The following is a 16601-nucleotide window of genomic DNA, read 5'->3' as shown; positions in this document are numbered from 1 at the left end:
GGAACTATTCCCGTTTTCTAATCAGATTCTCTCTGTCGCCGGCGGTATCAACATTGTTGTTACTTCCTCCTGACTAGAATTCGTTTTTCGCAAGCTTTTGATCATCTCTCGCTGATATTTGGTGACGTACTTGGATCGTTGTTTGGCATTCGCTATCGTGGACTGTTTTTTGGACTTGGTTTTTGGAATTCTTGAATATGTCTGACTCTAGTGTTAGTTTCAGAGTGTGTGTGAATGAGGGCTGTAAGGTGAGGATTCCGAAAGCTTCGGTAGATCCTCACACTACTTGTAGTGGGTGTAGAATGGCTGAATGCTCGATTGAGAATACGTGTGACGAGTGTGAGAAATTGAGTGCACAAGAGTGGAAGAATCTAACTTCTTACTTGAAGAAGTTAGAGAGAGATAGAGAGAGGAAGGCGGCTTATAAAACCCGCAGAATGTCTGCTTCTCATGATTTACTATCTAGTTCTGTACCTTCTTCCGCTGATAATCATGACAATTCTGTTTCAGCCCGTTCACAAATTGCTAATCCCTCTAGTTCTGCTTCGGAAATAGCAGAACTTAGAGCTTCCCTTCAGAAATGCAAGAAAAAGTCGCAGCATTGGAAGTAAGGAAAGTGAATGTGGTTTCGCTAGTGATGTTAGTGTCCCCAGTGTAGTGGAGGGGGCGTCTGGTCGTCTCTGCGACGCTCCCAGGCCTAGACCTCTTCCAAGCTCCCTGGCCCGGAGGAGAGAATGTCGAAAGCCGTCACGGGGGTTGTGGAGAATCCCCAACGATCAGGCGTCCCTTCGGCAGAATCGAGCATATCAAATAATGCCAAGGACCGCTATAGGAAAAGCGTCCTTCGAGAGTGCTTTTCTTCGTCTAGTTCGCCTTCTCCGAGAAGAGGATGGAAGGAGTCCAAACTTTCCCGTCCGCTGAAGAGAAATATGAAAGAGCATGAACTCAATTCGAGTCCCGAGCGCTTCTCTGAAGAAGGAGCGCCTTCGGTAATAAAGAAGGCGAGAATACATTCAGACTCGGGGTCTGGAAGGGATCCTAGAGCGCCTTCCAGATCTCCCTCTCCTGATTCGAAAGACTCTTCAACCAGGAGAATACTAATGAATATGCAAAGAAGACAATTAGCCTCGTTAGTAGGAACTCTTTATAAGGAGCCTACTCGGAAGAAGGATGATAGGCTTCCTATTAAAAGATCTAAATACCGATCTCCTGTCGGGCGCGACGCACCCTTCAGGGGAGTTGTCGCTCAGGCGGCCATCTCTGGGGGAGCAATGCGCTTAGACAGGAGAGAAGTAAGAAAGGAAGTTACTCCTGTCAAGAGTAGGGCGCCAACCAGGAGCCAGGCTCCGAGTAGGCGCAAAGAGCCAGCACAACATTCAAGATCTTCAATCAAGCGCCGCCAAGAGTTAGCGGAAGAGGAAGATCCTGTTAGGAGTAGAGCGCTTGTGAGACGGAAAGCGCCTACCGGGATCAATACTCCTACTAAACATCAGGCGCATTCTAAGGATCAGGAGTATTTGGAACGACGTGCTCCTACCAGGCGCCAGGAGTCATCGGCCTAGGGACTCCTCCCAGGCGCCAGGAGTTCTGACTTATACTCCTCCCGCCCAGGCGCCAGGAGTATTCTGAGCTTAATACTCCCAGGCGCCAGGAGTAATCTGAGGCCCTTTACTCCGCCCAGCCAGGATACTCTGGACTTAATACTCCTCCCAGGCGCCAGGAGTATTCCGAAGCTTATACTCTCCCAGGCGCCAGGAGTATTCGGAACTTAATACCTCCTCCCACGCGCCAGGAGTATTCTGAACAAGATGCGCCTACTAGAAGCCAGGAGTATTCGAGGCGCTTGCGCCTGCCAAGCGCCAGGAGTATTCCAAACACGTTATCCTCCCAGGCGAGATACTCCTGCTGTACACCAGGCGCATTCCTCGTATGAAGAGCCTGACACTCGTAAAGAGAGTAAGAGAAGAGTCAGAAGAAAGAAGGGAGCCTTCTCCTTCCGAGCCTATCAACCCAGAAGATGCCTCGGAAGACGAAATGAAGGAAGGATCTTCTAATTATAAAGTTCTTTCGTCCCTTCTATTGGAAGAATATGGAGACTCTTTGACGCCAGCTGCTCCCCCTTCTCCACGCTCTCTGTTTTCGAGCACGAAAACACACAAGTCTTCCTCCTTCCTTAAAATGAAGCCTGCTATTTCTATGAGGAGGGCTCTTCAATCTCTTGACTCCTGGTTCAAGAAGAAGAAGGAGTTAGGAAGGACGGTCTTTTGTATGCCTCCCGCTAAACTTACAGGGAGGAGAGGCATTTGGTACGAAACGGGAGAGAATATGGGATTGTCTCTGTCCGTTTCAGCTGAATCAGACTTCTCGAGTTTGGTGGATTCGTCGAGAAGGCACGCTTTGAATGCAGCGAAGGTAACATGGGGGCGTTTCGGAAACGGACCACCTCCTCAAGGGACTTTTTCACACTTTAGAAGTTTTAACTTCTTAGATTGGTCCCTTGGGGTTCTGGCCAAGAAATTGCAGGAAAAGGAACAACTCGACCCAGAAACCCTAAATAGCATCCTCGCCGCATTGATAAGGCGGTTTCAGGATGGATCGGCGGAGGTATGCTCCCTCTTTGGTGCAGGAGTTTTAAAGAAGAGAGCGGTTCACAGTGCTTTCCTCACGAAGGCCGTCTCTCCTTCGCAGAGAGCCGCCTTATTGTTTGCGCCTCTCTCTGAACACCTTTTTCCCTCGCAGTTGGTGAAGGATATCGCGCATTCTCTCACTGAAAAGGCCACCCAGGATCTCCTTAGACAATCCTCAAGGAAGAATAGGCCTGTGGCTAGAGGAGGAAAAGAAAGTGGCTCGCCCAGCTCAGCAGCAGCCCTTTCGAGGAGGTCTTCCAACTAGATCGATCGCCAGAAGGAAGTCAACCGAAAAGAGGGGCAGGTCTTCCTTCCGTCCCTTTAAGAAAGGGAAGTGAGAATTCTGTCCTCCAGACACCCGTAGGAGCCAGGTTACATTCGTTTGCGAAAGCCTGGGAAGACATAGGAGCGAATCCTTGGACGATGTCGATTATCAAGAAGGGGTATCGCATCCCATTCAAGGACATTCCTCCCTTGACAACATCACCGAGGGAATTGTCCGCCAGATACAGGGACCCTGTTCTGATGGATACTCTTCGTCAGATGGTGGAACAGATGTGGACAAAAGAGCAATAGAGCTAGTGCTGGATTGCAAACTCCCCGGGGTTTTACAATCGCTTGTTTCTTGTAGCAAAAGCTCGGGGGATGGAGACCGGTACTGGACGTAAGTGCGCTGAACAAATTCGTCGAATAACAGAAGTTCAGCATGGAAACGTCTGCTTCAGTCCTTGCAGCACTGCGGCAAAGGGGATTGGATGGCGTCCCTAGACCTTCAGGACGCATACTTCCACATCCCGATCCACCATTCGTCGAGGAAGTACCTTCGATTTATGTTCGAAGAAGGAAGATCTATCAGTTCAGGGCCCTGTGTTTCGGCCTGTCCACGGCTCCTCAAGTCTTCACAGATGTGATGAAAAATGTAGCAAGACACTTACATTTGAAAAGGGATAAACGTCTCCCTGTACCTGGACGACTGGCTCATCAGAGCCAGGTCCTCAAAAGCAGTGTTTGGAGGACCTGTCAACAACACTGGAATTGACAAAATCATTGGGATTGATCGTGAACCTCGAGAAGTCTCAGATGATCCCCAGCCAGAACGTGGTTTATCTGGGGATTCAGATGGATTCTCGGGGTTTTCGAGTTTTTCCATCTCAAGAGAGAATAAAGAAAGGCTGTGCCACCAGTATCGAACTTTCTAGGGAAAGAGCGCACTTCGGCGAGGGAATGGCTGAGCCTTCTGGGAACCCTTTCCTCGCTGAACAGTTCTTTCTCCTAGGAAGATTACATCTTCGACCGCTTCAGTTCTTCCTAAGAAGAAGTTGGAGTTGGAAAACAGGTCAGCTCTCGGACACGTTTCCAATCTCGGAAGAAATAAAACATCATTTGAAGTGGTGGCTGATTCATTAAAGGAAAACAAAGGAGTGTCCCTGCATGTACGGAACCCAAGCCTGACATTGTTTTCAGACGCCTCGGAGTCGGGCTGGGGGCAACATTGGGATCCAAAGAAGTGTCAGGCACCTGGTCGGCAGAACAGGTGTCATGGCACATAAATTGCAAAGAGCTCTTAGCAATTCACCTGGCGCTAAAGAGCTTCGAACACATAGTCAGAGGCAAAGTCGTACAGATAAATTCAGACAATACGACAGCCCTGGCTTATATCAAGAAACAAGGAGGGACGCACTCTTTTGCTCTGTACGAGCTGGCAAGAGATCTACTGATTTGGGCGAACCAAAAGGAAGGTAGTTCTTCTAACAAGTTTGTCCAAGGGGAGAGGAATGTGAGAGCGGACAGATTGAGCAGGAGGTTCCAGGTCCTTCCCACAGAATGGACACTCCACTCAGAAGTCTGTCAGAGCCTTTGGCTCTTTGGGGGAAGCCTCAAATAGATCTTTTCCACATTCCTCCTCCAAGAGGATAGAAACATTTTGTGCCCTGGTGGAAGATCCCCGGGCTTATGCAACAGACGCCTTTCTCCTGGACTGGTCAGGGATAGACGTTTACGCTTTTCCCCCGTTCAAGATACTGGGGGAAGTAGTCAGAAAATTCGTGGCATCCGAAGGAACCAAGATGACTCTGATTGCTCCGTATTGGCCAGCTCAAATTTGGGTTCACAGAGGTGATGGAATGGACGGTGGACTTCCCCAGATCTCTTCCAACAGAATAGATCTGCTAAAACAACCCCACTTCGAGAGGTACCATCAAAATCTACCCGCTCTTGCTCTGACTGCCTTTCGACTATCGAAAGACTTGTCAGAGCGAGAGGGTTTTCTCGCCAGGCAGCAAACGCAATTGCTAGAGCCCGCAGATCATCTACTAGGCGAGTGTACCAATCGAAGTGGGAAGTTTTCAGAAACTGGTGCAGTCGAAGAAGCTGTCCTCTTCCAGTACCTCTTGTGACCGAAATTGCGGATTTTCCTTCTGTTTCTTAGACAAAAGTCGCATCTCTCGGTACCGACCATTAAGGGGTACAGGAGTATGCTTTCAGCAGTCTTTAGAAACAGGGGATTAGATCTAACGAATAATAAGGATTTGCATGACCTCATTCGGTCCTTCGAAACATCAAAATCACTTGAACCTAAGGTTCAAGCTGGAACTTAGATGTGGTTCTTAAATTTTTATCATCAGAGGAATTCGAACCACTTCACACTGCTTCGTTTCGTAACATCACTAGAAAGTGTTTGTTTCTGATGTCTCTAGCAACGGCAAAGAGAGTCATGAGTTGCACGCCCTTGAATCAAGAGTTTGGCTTTCAAAGGAGACTCTGCAAATTTGCTCATTTCAGTCCCTTTTTCTTGCCAAAAATGAAAACCCTTCGAATCCCTGGCCCAGGAGCTTCGAAGTGAAAGGACTTTCTAGTTTGGTGGGCAGAGAGGCAGAAAGATCCCTTTGCCCAGTTAGAGCTCTAAAATTTTTATTTGGACAAGAAGAAGCAGTTGGGGGGTTCGCAAAAGGTCTTTGGTGCTCAGTGAAAGACCCCAAGAGAGCAATGTCCAAGAACGCCTTAGCCTTCTTTGTTAGAAGTGTTATTACAGAAGCTCATAAGAATTGTCCAGATGATTCTTTTAATCTTTTAAGAGTGAGAGCCCACGAAGTTAGGGCAATCGCAACCTCTGTGGCGTTCCAAAGAAATATGTCACTCAAGAACATTTTGGACGCAACTTATTGGAGATGCAACTCCGTGTTTGCATCACATTATTTAAAAGACGTGCGAGTTACGTATGATAAATGTTTTTCGTTAGGTCCGTTTGTGTCAGCACAGACGGTTCTGGGTAAAAGGAGAAAGCACCAATCCTTAATTGTGTACGTAACCTCTTGTCGGATGTGTTCTCGTGTTTTCGGTGTATGGGAGTGTCAGTTGTCGCACAAGCGGCCTTCACTTCGCTTCATTTGAAAATCGAGTGACATCTGACTATTAGAGGGGTACAAAAATTTTTTATTTTTGTATGTATGAGTTTTGAGTTTGTGGTTGTTTGCTAAGAGTTTGGGGATAACTCTAGGCAATCTTAGAACTAACACGGGTTAGGATCGGGTGATCGGGATTGGTTGTGTGCTCCTTAAATAAATGCGTGTTGTCATATAAGCGGATGTGCTCCCATTGACAAACGCCAGTTAGGTTCTGTCGAGTAAGTGGAAGAGACCCCATCGACAGATCCACAAGAACTCTTGGCCACAGATCACTATCTCGCTAAGGCTTCTTGAGATTAAGCAGACTCCTGGGCAGTAGCCACGAAGTCTTCCATCTAAGAAGGTAGGAACTAAGGTTTATTTATACCTACAACATATGTTGTTTACCTGTCTAGTCAGTTAGTTTAGCTGTCTCTTGCCCTCCACCAAAGGGTGTCAATCAGCTATGTATATTATCTGACAGGTAAGTTGAATGTATGAAATGACATTGTTATGATACAATAAAGTTTCATACATACTTACCTGGCAGATATATACAATTGAAGACCCACCCAGCCTCCCCGCAGGAGACAGGTGGAAGAGAGAATCTGATTAGAAAACGGGAATAGTTCCTAGTTCCTGCACCCAGAGCAGGGCGGTAGATCACCTGACCTACCTGTAGCGAGTGCCGCGAAATTTGAAATTTCTGCGGGAACGACGGAGTCTATAGCTAGTATATATCTGCCAGGTAAGTATGTATGAAACTTTATGTATCATAACAATGTCATATTAATGGCCCACCCATCCTCCCCTCAGGAGACAGGTGGAAGAGAAATTATGGCTTAGAAAACGGGAATGGTTCCATGACCCGCCACCCAGCGGCGGGAATGGTGGATCACCTGACCTACCTGTCGCGTGTGCCGCGAGTTTTGAAATTCTGTCGGGGACGACCGAGTCTATAGCTAAGTATATCTGCCGGGTAAGTATGTACAAAACTTTATTGTATCTTAACAATATCATTTTACTACATACATATATACATACATATACGTACAGTGGTACCTCGACAATCGTTACGCAGGCGCGCAAGCGCGAATTTCTTTCTTGCCGCACTAAAAAGTATCTGTGACACATCTCGGAAAATATTTCGTCACTTTGACATAATTTTTGTACCATTGTAAATTAGCCGTTACATGAAGTATTATATATGAAAATGTGCGCATTTTTATGTAGAATACAACAATAAAATACTCATGATTGTAGCTTTTATCAGTTTTGAGATATTTCATATAAATAACGATAATTGCCAAAATTTCAACCTTTGGTCAACTTTTGACTCTACCGAAATGGTCGAAAAACGCAATTGTAAGCTAAAACTCTTATATTTTTAGTAATATTCAATCATTTACCTTAATTTTGCAACTAATTGGAAGTCTCTAGCACAATAATGATTTATGGTGAATTTATGAAAAAAACTTTTTCCTTACGTCCGCGCGGTAAGGTAACTCCTTCCGAAAAAAATCATACATGCGATTGTGGTAATGTTTGCACCATTTAAAATTAGCCGTTATATAAAGTTTTATATAAGGAAATGTGTGCAATTTCATGCACAATACAACTAAAAACAACCCATGGTTGTAGCTTTTTATCAGTTTTGAGATATTTTCATATAAATAACGATAATTGCCAAAATTTCAACCTTCGGTCAACTTTGACTCTACCGAAATGGTCGAAAAACGCAATTGTAAGCTAAAACGCTTATATTCTAGTAATATTCAAGCATTTACCTTCATTTTGCAACAAATTGTAAGTCTCTAGCACAATATTTTGATTTATGGTGAATTTATGAAAAAAATAACATTTTCTTTACGTTCCGCGTCGGTAACTCTTCCGAAAAAAAAAAAATCATACGTGCGATTGTGGTAATATTTGCACCATTTTAAATTAGCCGTTACATAAAGTTTTATTATGAAAATGTGCGCAATTTCTTGTAGAATACAACAAAAAATAATTGAAGGTTGTAGCTTTTCTCATTTTTGAAATATTTGCATATAAATCACGATAAATAGAAAAAAAAACCACGTTCAGTCAACTTTGACTCTACCGAAATGGTCGAAAAACGCAATTGTAAGCTAAAACTCTTACAGTCTAGTAATATTCAGTCATTTATCTTCATCTTGAAACAAATTCGAAGTCTCTAGCAAAATATTTAGATTTATGGTGAATTTAAAAAAAAAATCTTTCCTTCCCTCCGCGCGCGGATTCTCCGCCACAAATCTCCGAAATGCGTACGTCCCATTCTCGGAATATTTGCTCCGCTTCATATTAAGCATTTCATAGAGTTTTATATATGAAAATGTGCGCAATTTCATGTAGAATAAAACGAAAAATATTTGAAAGTTGTAGCTTTTCTTATTCCGAAATAATTGCATATATATATATATAAAAATTTGACATTCGGTCAACTTTAACTCGTCAGATATGGTCGAAAACTGCAATTGTAAGGTAATACTCTTACAGTATAGTAATATTTAATCATTTGTCTTCATTTTGAAAGAAATTGGAAGTCTCTAGGACAATATTTAGATTTATGGTGAATTTTTGAAAAAAAATATTTGCTTACGTCCGCGCGTTACGAATTCATGCATTATTTTGTGATAATATTTTCTCTGTGTTGCTTTTATCATTTTACAATGTATTATATACCAAAATGATTGCAATTTAGTGTACATTACAACGAAAAAAAAAGTAACTTGTTACCTTTAACCGTTTTGCGCACAGCGCGATTTGAATACAATTATATATGAAATTTCGTTTGTTCTGATACATAATACAAACCATCGGTCCTTTAACATTAGGAAGTAGCTAGCGGCAGCTGGAATGGTCGTAAGCTTTGAACAAGGGGAGAACGGTAGTTAACTGCTTGTCCGACAGTCACGCGGAGGTAAACAAATCACTTTTGCTTTCGGCCGCGGGTGTGAAGGACGTGTTCGTCATCGCTCTCTGCCCGCTTCATTGTCGTATGCTTTGTTTATATTGTGTTTTCTACTAATGGTTTGTTTGACTTGAAAATGAAACTGTAAGTACACTGTTTTCATTTTCATTACTTAATTATGAACCAACATGGAGCTATCGCCGTAGATGCGGCGATTTCCTCTCTTTTCATGAATTGAACCCTTGAATTATGTCTCGGTGCCGAGGGCGGGCGCGCTCGCGCCGAGTCATGTATTTTGGGCGAAAGTGTGTAATTGAAATGTAAGTACTCTTTTCATTATATTTTTGCCCTGTGCGTTCGTTGCTGAGAGCGTGATTGCGCTCGGCACGAGCCTCTTATTTTGTATGATAGAATGCAATGAAAGTGGATTCGCAATTGCAGTATTCTTTTCATTTATTTATTTGCATCAATTTTAATTTGGATCAATTTTCGCTCTTACCCGGGAATTGATCCTTACAATTATTTTCTGTGAAAGTGAAATCGCAAGTGCAGTATTCTGTTTCATTTTCATATATATTTTATGATAGCATCATATTATTATGGATCAAGTTTCCGCTCTTACCCGGGAATTGATCTTTTCCCCTTTAGTTCTATGAAGTGAATCGCAAGTGCAGTATTCTGTTTCATTTTCATATTACTTTTCACTGCTGTGCGGGGGTAGGAGAAGCGAAGGTCTGCCAGGAAGTCGTCGGAAAGCTCTCCCGCGACTCCCTTGGTATCCGATTCTTCATCTTCTTTCCTGCCCCCCGCTCAGCTTCCTCGTTCTATTTTGTATTTGGGGTCTTCCTTGCATTCGGGGTGGGGCATGTCTTCCCCCCGTGCGTGAGGGGACCCCTCTTACTAATCTATCTGTGCTACCGCAGGTGCTACATCCGTGGGAGACGACCTTGGACAGGTATGGACCACCGCGGCGGCAGGGCGTGCCTAGCATCCACGCCGGCGATGGCTGCTCCTACTCTTCTCCAGCTGCTAGTTCCACTGGGAAGGCGAGCGAGTATCCAATCCCTCCCCCATTCCCTCTCTCCTTACGGCTACGAGGGAAAGGGAAGGGATCCTACAGAGATTTCTCTGTAGGATCCCATGTTAGGGACTGCGCTACTGGGGGGACCTTCGGGTCCTACCTGACGTAAGCCCCGGTCGTTGAGGAGGGATCCTGCCCCATCCTCGATTTCTACAGGAATCGAGAGGACCACCAGCCGATATCGTTTGACGAATTCGGTGGGGGTTTCGCATAGTGCTTAGAATTCTACGGAATTTCTAGCGCATTCAGAGTGTTCAAGTTTTTTACGATCTCCAAACACTTAGGCGAGACCACGGTCCAAAGTGAGCGAGACGAGAATCCCCGATAATTGTTACACGATAATCGGGAACCTCGCCTATGCTCGAATTCCTGGAATTTCTAGCATTAGGAAGAAGACTGCTGCTGAAAGAAGACTATCTCACAGTAGGCGACCAACCTGGAATAGAGAAGAACGGACGGGAACATCCAGTTTGACTTGAACTATCGTCTTCGTTATTCTGTTCACCATTGAAGCTTTCCTTCGAGGGAGACTTCTCCTTCACTCTCTTTGATAGAGATCGAAGGTGGTCGATCTCCGATCCTTATTTTGTTTTCTTGAAGGAAAGAATTTAGGATGGAGATCGTTGTTCAGAATCCTACAAATATACTACGTATATTAACCTCACGACATCATTCTGCTAAGCAGTTGAATTGTCCGAGGGGTAGGCGCATATCCTAGTTACTCTACGGATTGCGACTTAGACGAGGAGTATTCTAATTGAACTGCAACTCGGGGTTGCCTGCAACCTCCCAGGAGTTTCCAGTTTCAATTTTATATACTTATGGTTTTGTCACGACACCATTTCAGCTTTTGTATTTACCGAAATTCGTTTCGCCTAAATATAATTGCTCGAGCATATCTTTTTATGCTCGGTGGTTCTAGCCGAACGCATTCCTTCGTGGAAAGGATTACTTGGCAACTCAGAATGACGAGTCGGCGACAGCTACTGCGTATTGAAATGCCCGAGGCAATTCAGTACCAGCTGCCGCTTCGAAATGCACGGTTGGTTATATCTTTCTCCCCTGCTTTGATTGAATACCAACCGTATCTCTGCCCAACAATCACGGACTTAAGTCTCTGATTAACGGGGATTCTCGCATACATGAATGACCATCTACTGCTGTGACGCTCGAATTCATCGCCTTCAGTATTGCGAGAATTTACAACAGAGATATCTCTTCGACTTTCATCTTTCTGTTTACCGCACGGTAACAGAATTCTGTAATGGTCTCTTGCTGCATCGCACTGCGATAATGCGAATGATTTTTGCGGAATCTGTGTTTGTCCTCAAAATATCTCTTATTCGGAGGTGTGCAATTATTCATTGTTCACCCCGGATTAGCAGATGTATTGGAAGACATCGCCTACTCCCACACCTGCCAGCTCTACTTCCAAACGTTCAGCCCATGAGAAGCAGTTCTTCAGGCGGCTCTCCCCTGTGTTTTCATTACTGAAGAACGCCCCGTTTTCATTGCAACTACAACTTCTCACCGGACAGCAATGAAATAGCGGTTAGCGTTTTCAGTCATTTGTAAGCACAGGTTCTGAATCTTGAGAATCCTTCTCTCGATTCGTCTGTGAAGACGTAGGTTGCATTCAATATCTACCTTCGTCTTCAACGGCACATAGTGTTGTTTCTCCTTAGCTGAGATTCAACAACTATGAGAATGTTTTGCCTTCAGGGACCTCGGTCTCTAGAAGGCAATTGACTTTCGCCTGTTGGGCACATGCCTTAAGAGAATCATCACCTCGCCTCCGGCATTGGTGACAAACAAATACATTATTTGTTTGGTCTCTCGGCATAACCCTTTAAAGGCGAAGGTCACGTGACTTACGCGGATGCTTGGACAACTTGCCTCACTTTCGATACCGAATCAGTCAGTCGGCAGCTGTCAGAGCGCCCAAGTCAGTTACGAACTACACTGTGGACTTAGTTCGGTTGTTACAGAGCAATCATTACTTCGTCTTAATAGCTTGTCACAGTACCCATACCATTGACACCCACCATGGAGTGTCGGTGTCCTATCCACTACCGAGAACTTCGCTGCATGGGGATAGGAGGATGCGAGACTCTTCGTGACAAACGGACAGACCAGTATGGGTACTGGACATCACCGAAGTCGAGAAGAGGGATAGGTCATGCGACTATTCCCTTCTTTTCCTCTGAGGAAACTGCATGACTTTTCCTTTGAAGTCAAGCATCCAGGGGACGGGGATCCGTGACGCTTGATTTCGTACCGAACTTCGTAGCGAAGACTCAGAACCCTTCGGTCCCTGACGATCGGTTCGAGTCGTTCACAATCCCCTCCCTAATGGACTTCACCGCCTTCGATGCGAAGATGCTGCTGCTTTGTCCGCAAGAACTTCTCCGTGGCGCAGGTACTGAAGGCAGGGGTCTGGTCCAACCAGACCACATGCACCTCCTTCTACCTTCGGGATATTGCCCACAGGTCCTTGGATCTTTTTCCTTGGGACCCGTGGTGGCTGCTCAAACACGTTGTGTAGCGAACCCAGACCCTCGCAGGCTGAACAGCATCGAGTCCTGGTGTGACCGTAAGAATGGATGAGTGAATGAGAGTGTGACTGGCTCCTCTTCCCATCTTTTTTCTTCCCCTCTACCTGTGGGTAGAGGGACACGGTCGTCACCCTGCTGGATAAGGACAAGATGCAGGTGAGCTACTCAACAGAGCCCCATCCTATCCCTTTCACTAGGGATAGGAGCGTATATCCACCACTTCCTCCAACAAGGGGGAGGAAGTGGATGCCAGCTTGAGACAAACCCATACTTTATGTTGCCTCTTGCAAACAGAAACAAGTTCTTGCTTGCTGGTACGAAGAGATACGCTTTGCCTCTCATCTTAGACTCGGCCCAGAGGTCTGACCATTGATCCTGCGGTGCACACCCCGATCAATCGGACAGAGGCTTGGATCCCTCCCTCGCTCTTACGACCATGGAGGCATTCCAGGGATGGACGAACACCAGTCTGTTCATCAAAAGACTCAGATTCCTCCCACCAAGAAGTGAGTCTTCCTGTTGTTAAAGGACCGATGGTTTGTATTACGTATCGGAACAAATGACAATTTGTCGAAAATTGCATTTTTCCTAACTATATAAACCTGAGGTCCTTTTCATATAGTCCCACCTCATGCCACCCCTCACTCTGCGTATTTTGCATGGGCCCAAAAGCAAAAAGTGATTTGTTTACCTCCCAGGACTGTCGGACAAGCAGTTAAACTACCGTTCTCCCTTGTTCGAAGCTTACGACCGTTCCAGCTGCCGCTAGCTACTTCCTATTGTTAAAGGACCTCAGGTTTGTATAGTTAGGAAAAATGCAATTTTCGACAAATTGTCATTTTTGCGCTATCATATATCGCATTATTTATATATGATAATGATAATTTTTTTTCATTTCTGATGGTTGCATACTAAACTTCAGCCAATGACAAAAAAAAGGAGCCAAAAATGAACTCTTAATCTTGAAAATAAGCGCGCTGTGATTTTTTGAAAAAAATATTTTTTCCGCTTCCGCGCTCACTCTGAAACACCTCCGGCACACGGGAGACAATTTTTTTTTACCGCTTCGGCGTAATAGGGTTAAGATCGAAGGTTTGTTAGCTATGAAAAATACAAATTGATTTTATAAATTTGTCATTTTTAAATTACAAGGTAATAAAAGTCATTTTTCTTATGCATACTTTATAAGCTGGCAAATACAGAATAGAGAATTAAACAGATGAGAATATCAAGCATATTTGAGAATGTTAAGGTTGGTCACTCTAGTAAATCTATAACAAAAAATGCTCAAAAGGTGAAAGAGTATTATAGCATGTTCCCAGTAAAAGTTTAGTGTAAACTGTAAACATAAGTAGACATGCTATGTATGAGGACAGAACAAGATGGAAAGAAAAGAGGAAAAGGCTTGCGAGTAATATTACATTTCATTTATAAAAGTATTAGATATCTTGAAAAAAAGGGAAATAGTAAAGAAAGAAAAATAGGAAAAATACATGAGAAGAGTAAGATTAGTATTATTATAATAAGCAAAATCCACTACCAAGTATATAATTCATTCATTAGTTGTAAATACTAGGTATGTTTGTGTTTTTTTGTTGCAGATATTTTAGATTATATTGTATTGTAGCCAAGTGTGCAGAATAAATTGGTATGTCTACAGACTTACAGTACATGCTCATGTTTTAGATGTTGCGCCAAAACTTTGAGCAGCTGCAAGAGCGTTTAAGAGAAAGGCAGGAAGCATTGGAACAGCAGGAGCGCCGCCTTCGTGGTTTTCTTGGCAACTCCCCCTCCTCTTCATCATCAACTACATCATCTGCAGTGTCATCTCCTTCTCTGGACTGTGATGATGATCCACCAAGTCCTCCAGGTAGGCAATTTTAAAGTGTCCTTCAAAAGTGCAGAGTGCAGAAATGATGAAAAAAATATAGTCAGTGCCCGGTATAAGATACTTTTGGCTTAACGACATTCCGAGATTACAGCGCTTTTCAATTATATTCATCATAAATTATTTCTGGGTGTACAACACGTTCAGGATTACAACGCTGATTTAATGGAAGAAATAAGACTCCAAAAAGGCAAAATTGCTGTATATACTGAGTAATATTTGACTGCATGTAATTTTCAACCTCATTTTTACTGCTTACATCCCTTATAATGTTGTTTTGATTCTGGCAATAAGCCTAGACTATTTTAGCTGTTACTACTGTAGCCTAGTCTAAGATTCTGACATCTAAAACTAAGAAGCTAAAAGTTTAGAATATGCCTATAAAATGTATAGATAATCAGTACATTTATACTCTTTTCAAATAATTATTAATTAGCTATAATAAACAAAAACAAAACCAACCTCCTTTTGTTTACAGTTGTTTTGTCAACACTTCGAGTACCGAAAGCTTGCCAAGCAACCACTTTTAACTAGTGCACAGTATAGTAATCATACATTTCTATCATCTCTCTTCAACCACTGAAACTGCTGAGCAGTATAATAACCATTCATTTCTATTCTTTAATCTGTCTTTTACCTAATGGAGATCCTGACAGCTATAATGAAACATTCAATGACATTATAACAGAAGAATAATTCTATAAAATATTTGCTAGCTTTGATGAGAGCAGTCTTTGATGTAATTAAAGTAATTTTATATTTTATGATGTGTAATTTACAAATTTTTTGTTCAGATACGTATACAAACCCTCGGTCCTTTAACAATAGGAAGGTACTTAGCAGCAGCTGAACTGGTCGTAAGCTTCGAACAAGGGGGTTCGGTAGTTAACTACTTGTCCGGCAGTTGGCGGTCAGCCCAACTGCAAGGAGAGGAGCCACCTTGCTTTCGGCCGTGTTGGTGGTTAGACTTGTTGCTCGCCTCTCTGCCCGCCTCTCGTCGTATGCTTTGTTTTCTTCACTGTGTGAAGGCTTTTCTCTTTTCCTTTTACTGTGTGCGTGTGTGCAAGGCTATACGTAAGTACGTGTCTGTTTTGTATATTCATACAGTGTTTATCGTGATTAACTATGGAATCCCGAGAGCCAGAGAGACCCCCTCGCCCCCCCATCAGCCGCAGATTGTGCCCAGGTGTGGAGGGCCATAAGTTTGGGGCCTTTCGGTCCTCTGTAGGGGTTGATCCTCAGGAACTTTGTACTCAGTGTCGAGGGCAAGAATGCTTTCACACCGAGCCATGTGATGTATGTGTTGTTTGGTCAGAGGAGCAGTGGGAGTGCTGTGGGGGGAGGAAGAAACCACGTAAGCCGGCCAAGGAGTCATCGGAGGGTTCTCCTGTTACTCTTTTGGTTACGGACAGTCTTCTTCTTTTCTCCCTCCATCGCAGCTCCCTCGTATGGCTCCTTCCCCTTCGGGGGGGGGGGGGGGGGGGGGATATCTCGCTCCTTCTCCTCTCTTGATCAATCAAGCGTGGAGGATGGGGCTAGGTACCCTGACGTTCAGTTGTATTCGGGGTAGTCTGTTCGCTCGGGGTGGGAAATGTCCCCCCCCCGGGCGAGGGGAGACCCCCCCTCTTACTAACCCGACTCTGTTTCCTTCCTCAGGCTTGCTTGCCACGGAGGATGATCTCAGCCGGGCCTGGTACTCGCTGGGGCTCCAAGGGACACAGAGTGTGCAGGGGCTGCTGAGTCATCTGGCGAGAGGGGCCAGGCTGGTAACTCACAGCCCGACCACCACGACAACCGCGACGGTGTCCACGCCTGGCTACGCTGCTCCACCTCACCTGGTTTATACCCAGCATGTTGCCATGGTTACTGCGACAGCTGCTGTTCAGGCGCCGGTGCCGGAGGTGAAGAGGTTTTCCTTGTCGCCGCCGCCTGGTTTTGCCACTCTTGCTCCAGCCCCTGACTTTTGGTGTCCCAAGAGCTCTCCCCTGGACCTGCCTCCAGTACAGAGGATGCTGCTGATTCCTGCCCCGCCTCCTGTTCCTGAGTTTCCTCCGCCGCTCCAGTCCAGTCCTCCTGCCGCCGTTGTTCTGCCCATGGTGTTGCTGCTCCCACCCCAGGTCCTTCCGAACAGG

General features: G+C 44.7%; 2 protein-coding genes across 2 annotated transcripts in view; one reads left to right on the top strand and one right to left on the bottom strand.

Annotated features, from left to right (window-relative positions):
• Positions 1 to 14445, top strand: part of LOC135218329 (uncharacterized) — a 92536-nt gene extending 78091 nt beyond the window's left edge. The window contains exon 10 of the mRNA XM_064254557.1: positions 14268 to 14445. The gene's annotated coding sequence lies outside the window, so the exon portion shown is untranslated. The remainder of the gene's footprint in view (positions 1 to 14267) is intronic.
• LOC135218620 (activating molecule in BECN1-regulated autophagy protein 1-like) overlaps positions 1 to 16601 on the bottom strand; it is a 126433-nt gene that overhangs the window by 91124 nt on the left and 18708 nt on the right. The window lies entirely within an intron of this gene.

Source organism: Macrobrachium nipponense, chromosome 9 (assembly GCF_015104395.2).
Source record: "Macrobrachium nipponense isolate FS-2020 chromosome 9, ASM1510439v2, whole genome shotgun sequence".
Lineage (NCBI taxonomy): Eukaryota > Metazoa > Arthropoda > Malacostraca > Decapoda > Palaemonidae > Macrobrachium > Macrobrachium nipponense.
This window is presented reverse-complemented; position numbering and strand designations above follow the sequence as displayed.